This window comes from Nicotiana tabacum, chromosome 7 (assembly GCF_000715075.1).
Source record: "Nicotiana tabacum cultivar K326 chromosome 7, ASM71507v2, whole genome shotgun sequence".
Lineage (NCBI taxonomy): Eukaryota > Viridiplantae > Streptophyta > Magnoliopsida > Solanales > Solanaceae > Nicotiana > Nicotiana tabacum.
Window position 1 is genome coordinate 99,582,608 of NC_134086.1, and position 8,694 is coordinate 99,591,301.

The 8,694-nt window shown below is 36.9% G+C and overlaps 1 pseudogene; it reads left to right on the forward strand.

Annotated features, from left to right (window-relative positions):
* The first annotated feature begins 1,718 nt into the window (after nucleotides 1–1,718).
* LOC107777577 (putative late blight resistance protein homolog R1A-3) lies at nucleotides 1,719–7,062 on the forward strand (annotated as a pseudogene).
* Nucleotides 7,063–8,694: the final 1,632 nt, after the last annotated feature.

Below are 8,694 nucleotides of genomic sequence, written 5' to 3' on the forward strand. Positions count from 1 at the left end.
ATTTAAGTTGATTTGAGACAATTTGTGTTATTTTAAAATTATTAGACGTATTTATGCTTAATGTTTTAGTTTGTTAGATTAATTTGATGTATTATTATGCATGAAAATTTAGTTTTACTATTTTTTTTGTTAATTTACTTGTTAAATGCAAACTTCAATTTTGTAATTTTGAAATAAATGTAGCACTTGCAATTTATAAGTGCAATTTTTTCCCATCTTCATTATATTCTTTATATTTTTACTTTATATTAATATAGCTTACAATAATTATACAAAAATTCAAAATACAAAAAAAAGTAAAAATAACAATAACCCGGTCCGGCCCGGCCCCATGAACCTGTAACCCTTACGGTTCAATTTTTACCTGGATGAACCCCAACCCATTAAATCCGGTATGCCCCAACCCATAACCGATCTGAACCATAACCCGTACGGGTACTAAATTCCCTACCCAGCCCGGCCCGGCCCACCCATTAAACACCCATAATTTTTACATTACCCTCAAGTATTATACGGGTCTAGATCAAATGAATGTGCATTTACCCATGACTCATATGACGTTATATATGCACCACCACCTGATCAGCTGGTATACGTTGATGATTCTGCCCACAATGGCACTAGATGGCGTTATATACGAAGACATCCTATCATATCATCTTGGCCACTGTGGGCAAATCATCAACGTATACCAACTGATATATATATATAGGATATGGGAAAAGGTTATGACGTTATATACGCACCACCACCTGATCAGCTGGTATACGTTGATGATTTGCCCATAGTGACCGAGATGATATGATGGGATGCCCTCAGAGGCTTGATGATTTTATGTACGTACAGACCTATGCATTATATGACATTTATATGCATGCCATTATAAATATTTTATGATTTACAAAGCTATCCAGACTTACAAGTATAGATAATCGGTTTGGCGAGCCCTCATAGTAGACGAGATTGGCATTCAGCGAAGGATTGGTAAGACTTCACCTCATTCAGAGTGCAGGCGAGTCTATGAGTCATCGTGTCAGAGTTTTGCTACAGACTTATGGGTAGGTCGGTACCCTGTCCCATTTTATGTCAAATAATCTTAGCTTTGTAGATATAGGCTTATTATGTACAGTATGATAGAGGCCTTGACGGGCCCATATGTATTCATGTTTTAATAAATATGATTCAGTGATACAGTGTTGCCCACTTATAGTTATGCATTACGAGTTGTAGCTATGTTGGCCCATGATAGTTATAAAAGGAATGAAAAAGTTACAGAGTGATTCGCTCGGGCCAATGCGACACCAGGTGCCAGCCACGCCTCCCAAGGTTGGGGCGTGACAATTTCTTTCATTAATTAAATTTTGTTGTTCCTTCATATAAATAAATGTTTAAACCATCACATATAATTATTAACGTGCAACGCAGTTCATAGATACTAGTAATAAATAAATGTAGATAGTCGTTTATGTTTTTTTTTGTTGCTCAACCTCGATATATTTGATATATTCATTTTTTCTGCTTGGGACTAATTCATCGATATGGAGTATCATATAAAACACAAAACTTCAAGACTAATGTGGAATCAAAAGAGCTCACATGCACTAAGCGAAATAATAATATAATTATAGACTTGCATGGTCGATATTGTCAACCAGCTTAATTAAGACAGAGATGCAATTATTGCTTTTATTTTATGGTGATTTTTGGAACTCCAAGAATCAAAAGAAGACTTATTAAAGAATGACAGTCTCTCTTTTGTGCTAAAATTTTACATTGTTTGCAACAACAAAAAAAAAAGGAAAAAAAGAAGATGGCTGATGTAGCAGTGAATTTTCTGGTAGAGAATTTGATGCAGTTGTTGAGGGACAATACAGAGCTAATATTTGGAGTGAAAGGTGAGGCAGAGAATCTGCTTCAAGATTTGAGTGAGTTCAATGCGTTTCTGAAGCAAGCAGACAAGTCCCGCAGCGATAACGAAGTTCTAAAAGAATTGGTGAAGAGTATCAGAAAAGTGACGAATGATTCTGAAGACGCTATTGATAAGTTTGTAATTGAGGCAAAGCTTCACAAGGACAAAGGGGTAGGCAGGTTTGTGGACATTGCGCATTATAAAAGAGTGAAAGATGTAGCCCTTGAGATTAAAGGTATCAGAGATAGGGTGAAAGAAATCCGTCTGAACAATGCACATGGCCTTCAAGCTCTTCAAGATGATGATCCATCCAACAGAGGCGTGGAAGACAGAAAGGTACCTATATTATATATGCCTTCAATCATTCATTTTTTGCCCTTAATTTGCGCCGAACCCGCTCGGAACACTTTAGCTCCGCCCCTGCCTGCCATGTTTGTTGTTGGTATCATGTAAAATTTTAGCATGTAACTCAACACCACAAGTCAATGAGACAACGAATGCAGTAACCCAGCTAGGGCTATGCATCAGTCGGGTCGGATCGGATCAGATCGAATTTAACACATTTCGAATTGTAAATTCGGATTCCGATTTTTATAAAATGCAATCCGAATCCAATCCAAATTAAATTGGATCGGATTGGATTTTAAAGTTTGAATCGGGTAAATATTTCGGATTTTCGAATCAGATAGTATGCCTTATTAAGGCTACTAACAATCTAATCGGCTACTACACTTTATAAGGCTTAAATTGAAAGGCAACAAATGTCTTTTATAGCAATAGACAAAACAAAGCTCCATAGCAAAATAAAATAAACTAAAATTCCAAACAAATGTTATCTCGGCTGGGAATCAAGCCCCAACTCAGAGCTGTGGGCCAGGTTGCTTTGCTTTATCGGATCAATCAGTATGCGGTGGGCAAGCTCTTTCCCAAGTCGCTGAGCTGTTTAACAGAGGGAAGGAAAAAGAAATGACAAAACAAAAACTACAAAGGAAAAAGAATCGAATCTCGCTCATTTTCAGGTAAGATTTACTTAGCTCGCTCCTTGCTCGCGAAGCGGCATACCAATAAAAAGAAAAGCGTTATCGGATTTCCATCGTCGTTGTCCGTCGATAGGAAGGAGATACTGAGAATGAGAGACACAAAGATAAGACTTAAGAGAAGCGAACTAACAAGTGAGGCTTGCTCAGTTGATAAAAGCACCTCTACCCACGACCGTTAGGTCCTGGGTTCGAGTCATGCTGGAGGAGAAGGGTGGAAACACTATAGATCCTCCTAAATTGGGAGGGATATTAAAAAAAAAAAAAAAAGAGAAGCGAATAGAGCAATTTGAAGAGAAGTTAGAGAGAGACTTCGATATAAACTAAGAAAAAATAAGTCTAAAGAGAGTGGATCGGTTCGGATTCTCGGATATCCGATCCAAATGCACAGCCCTACTGCCAATTGCATTTATATATATATATATATATATATATATATATATATATATATTTAACAGATTTAGACTCCTTAATAAGAATGAAGGTGAGTAAGATTAGATGACAATATGCTGCTTAAATATAACCAATTCAGATGTCTCCATTGAGCCTCCAGCAGAATATAATGGTACAATCAACGGAACTGTATTGCACTTAAATATACTTTGCACAGGAAGATACTCCTGCGCAAAGTTCATAGAATGATTATCAATTTTATATGAGAAGCCGACATAATCAACAAAATGAGTATCGTAAAAATGTGAAAGTAAGAAGGATGTGTGGCATTTCTTGGACAATATCTATATTGTTGTAATGTTAGTGTTCTATATATGTCTTGGGAAAATCCACCTTTGCTTCTATTTACTACTGAGTATCAATTTTTCCAATACAAAACAAAGCTAATCACCTATCTTTTAATTAAGCTGCACAAATGCGTACGTAATACAATATGTTTTGGTTGAATATAATGTTTCTTTTCTTGCCAATGAACGTTAACTTCATATATATGTCTAATCTTCATCTTTGATATTAATTTAAAAGCCTCCCGTGGTTGAGGAAGATGATGTGGTGGGCTTTGATGAGGAGGCACAGAAGGTAATCGACCGTCTTCTTGACAGATCAGATGAATTAGAGGTTATTCCAGTTGTAGGAATGCCTGGTCTTGGCAAAACCACACTAGCAACTAAGATTTTCAAGCATCGGAAGGTTGAATACGAGTTCTTTACTCGAGTTTGGGTTTATGTCTCGCAATCATACAAGACAAGAGAATTATATCTCAACATCATTAGCAAATTCACCGGAAAAACAAAACAATACCAATATATGTGTGGGAACGTATCAAGATTGCTTTCCCGAACAACAAAAAGTGCAATAGAGTATTGTTGACCACTCGAGATCACAAGGTGGCTCATCATTGCAACAATACTCCACATGATTTAAAATTTCTTAGCGATGAGGAAAGTTGGATGTTGCTAGAGAAGAAAGTTTTTCACAAGGCTAAATGTCCTCCGGAATTGGAAAGACCTGGACAGAGCATAGCCAGGAAGTGTAAGGGACTTCCCCTTGCAATTGTGGTGATTGCAGGAGCTCTAATAGGGAAACGCAAGACAACAAGGGAGTGGGAGCAAGTGGATCAGAGTGTTGGTGAACACCTCATTAATAGAAACCAGCCAAAGAATTGTAATAAAATTGGTGCAAATGAGTTATGATCGTTTGCCTTACGACTTGAAAGCATGCTTTTTGTATTGTGGTGCATTTCCCAGAGGCTTTGAGATCCCTGCTTGGAATTTGATCCGTTTATGGATCGCCGAAGGCTTCATCCAATACAAAGGGCCCTTATCCCTTGAACGTAAAGCAGAGGATTACTTGAATGATCTCGTCAACAGAAACTTAGTGATGATAATTCAAAGGACGTCTGATGGACAAATCAAAACATGTCGTGTTCATGACATGTTGCATGAGTTTTGCTGGCAAGAGGCCACAACAGAAGAAAATCTTTTCCAAGAGGTAAAATTAGGTGTTGGGCAATTTGCTCGTGAGATACAGCAACTATCCACCTACCGCCGCTTGTGCATTCATTCCTCAGTTCTGGAATTCATTTCTATGAAGCCCTCTGGTGAGCATGTTAGGTCATTCCTATGTTTTTCTTCAGAAAAAATTGACATGCCCCCGGTTGACATCCCAAACATACCAAAAGACTTTCCATTGCTAAGGGTGTTGGATGCTGAATCCATCAAATTCAGTTGCTTTTGCAGGGAGTTTTTCCAATTGTATTTTCTGAGGTATATTGCTTTCTCATCTGACTTTATCAAGATCCTTCCTAAACATATTGGGGAACTATGGAACGTACAAACCCTCATTGTTAACACACAACAGAGCAATCTTGATATTCAAGCAGACATATGGAACATGCCACGGCTGAGGCATCTGCACACTAACACGTCCGCTAAATTGCCTACGCCTGTTGCCCCAAAAAGTAGCAAGGTTACCTCGGTAAATCAATGCCTACAAACTCTCTCCACAATTGCACCAGAAAGCTGCACAGAAGAAGTTTTTTCAAGGGCTCCAAACTTGAAAAAACTGGGCATTCGTGGTAAAATCTTTATGCTTCTGGAACCAAATAAGTCCGAATTGTTCAACAATGTTAAGAAGCTACAATGTCTTGAGAACTTGAAGCTGATAAATGTTGGTCAAAGTGGGAAACAATTACGCCTTCCTCCAACATATATATTTCCGACAAATTTGAGGAAGCTAACATTATTAGATACCTGGTTGGAGTGGGATGATATGTCTGTATTGGGCCAGTTAGAGTACCTTGAAGTCTTGAAGCTGAAAGACAATGCATTTAAGGGAGAATACTGGGAACCAAAAGTTGGAGGTTTTCGTTCCCTACTAGTGTTATGGATCGAAAGGTCAGATTTAGCTTCTTGGAATGCTTCAAGTGATCACTTTCCAAGACTTAAGCGTCTTGTTCTCGTATCATGTGATAAACTTGAGGAGGTCCCCATTGGCTTGGCTGATATACGCGGCCTCCAAGTTATGGAGTTGCGAAATTCAACCAAGCAAACAGCAAAATCTGCCCGGGATATACAGGCCAAAAAAGACAAGCAAACTCAAGAAGGGGCTAAAACCCAAAGGTTCAAGCTTTCTATATTCCCTCCTTATCTCTGATCAACGCGGCGTACAGCTTCTTTGAAAGGTTAGTTAAATCTTCCCTCACTACTGTTTGATTTGTGTTTCATAATCCAAAGGAAATGTTTAACTTGGGTGCAATTCTCTGCTATCTCCCCTTTTCCAAGGAGGGGTATAACTTGCTAAAATACTCGCCAGTAACATGCAGATAAGAATATTTAGTAACTATGAATTTAAACAATTCAATCAGCCAGTTTCTTTATCTCAAAATCCTGTCCGTTATCATTTAACAAACATTGACCAGAAATATAGATGCTACAAAGTTATCTCCTTGCATTTTGTGCTGGAAACCTAACTTCTGCAATCCTTTTCTGTTTTCTTTTTTATTTCAATGGTTCTCTGACTTCCATATACTAATAGGAGTGACAGATCACAATTTTGAACATCATTTGGAATAGTAATCGACTAATCGTCAGTGTCAAATAGTTGGATGCAGTTTAATTACACTCTAAGTCATGTGGCAATAATCTTATGCATATTTTCTCTATTGGCTACTCGTTTTCCCTTGGGATTTTTGGTTGCATTTAGTGATTAACCTTATGCTTTGATAAAAATTCAGTAGGTAACATTCTCCTTGGTAGGGTTTTATTTTTTTTCCATTCTGGCCTACAATAGCAATATAGGTTTTTATTAAAGGAAAAAACTAACCAGTGAGCGTTGCTATTGGTACAGGTCTGAAATAATTGCATGATGTTGGCTGCTGGCTTTTTCTTCCTTCAGCTTTATTTGGCTCACTGCTCTCACAGTGAAGCCTATTGCATTGTCATAAGTGGAACGACTGAACCACAGTTTTATGATTCTTGGGTTTCTTTCTGTATTTCATTTGTTTGATGTGTTTTCTGTTTTATTTTGGGGTTGAAACTGTATGTTGTTCTTTTCATTGTGGTGTTAACCCATAAGGATAGTGTACTTTAAACTACAATAAGAGTTGATTGATTGTTGGAGTCGTTGGCTTCAAAGCACAAAATATGGATGTACCTCAACTGCTTCATATTCCAGATATATATAGTCAGGTAAAGTTATAATTAACTGCATCACACTTTAATTTATCATGCTTAAAAATAAAGGTTTGCAGATTAATTACACAAATATGCAAGTGATTCAGTGAGATAATTGCTTCTACGAATCTAAAGGTATCTCAAGAAAGCTGAATCTGATGTTAAGCGATGGCGGTACTTGAAAATAGGCCTAGGAATGGAAACCAATACTCTTAATTCTGCAGTTTTTCCAGCTGCTCCAAGAGGTTGCTTGAAAATGTACAAGGAGCCGGAGGACAAAGAAGAAGTATTCAAAAATCACAAAAAATCCATCTGTTTATATATATTATTCTTTAAAGTTACAATAGATGATATGACATCTCTTAGACTAGAAAATAATATATTTGTTTTTTTCTCATTGCAGCCCAAAATTTCTAAATAAATGACTAATAATATTACTCTCTCTCTCATCTGTTTAGTTAATTTAAACAGATGAGAATGTGAGAGGTTTTTATACACTCTTTTTCTCTATCCAAAAGTCTCTAATTACAATTACTAATGACAATTAGGAGTAATTACTATTTATAACGGAGTAGGTCAAACCGAAAAAAAAAAGTTACAAGGTGGTAGTCATTTTTATTTTTGTTTTCATGCTTTGCGTAAAACTGAAAAGACAGAGAGAACTTATACTGTTATGTTGCCGTTGACCACTCTGTCCTCGGAGGTACAGATCATTAGGAGCTCGATTAATATTCCTAATCACATTCAAAAACTTTTCTTTTCCAGCTTCACTCACGCTCAAATCGCGCAACAGATCATGCATACCGCATCTTTTGACTGACCATTGAGCTTCCTCCTTGTGACCATTACTAAATTTCGACTAGCCAGATCCTCCAAACAATCCTGTGCTACTTCTTCCAGGCTTCTTAACTTATTACTCTTTAGAATCCCCTCTGCAACCCACAATTGGATCAATCTCCAAGCATCAATCTCATGATCCTCGGGGAATGTTCCTAAATGGAGGAAACAAGGTTTCAAGTGAATAGGCAGGTGATAGTAACTCATAGCAAGTACTGCTAGGCATATGGAACTGGGTAAGTGTTCTATATCCCAAAGTAATTATACTTCATGATTCTATGGTTATATTCATCATTTATTTCGGATTTAAATGGACGAAATCAAGATTTTTGCAAAACTTTTCAAGAACGAAAATTTAAGATTTGGAGGTCCACAATACTTGAACAAAATGGTGTGGTGGAATGTAAAAATAAAAATGTTGTTGAAATTGCATTAGCTCTTCTTGATACATCAAATGTTCCAAAAATATTAGGCAATCATCTTCCGTCATTAAACAAAATTGCCCCTATTTTAATTTATTCCTTTTTAAAAATTGCCCGAACTACTCTCATCTTAAAGTATTTGGTTGTATATATTTTGTTCTTCTTCAAGATCATGAACGTCATAAATTATCCTCTAAAGCTGGTAAGTGTATTTTTGTGGGGTACAATGACATTCAAAAAGGATATTTGTGTTATGATCCAATACGCCATTCATTGAGAATTTCTCGACACGTTATCTTCTTTGAAAATTCTTTTACTTATGCTAGTAAAGACTCACAATCTTCTACTAAGTCCTTTTTGCA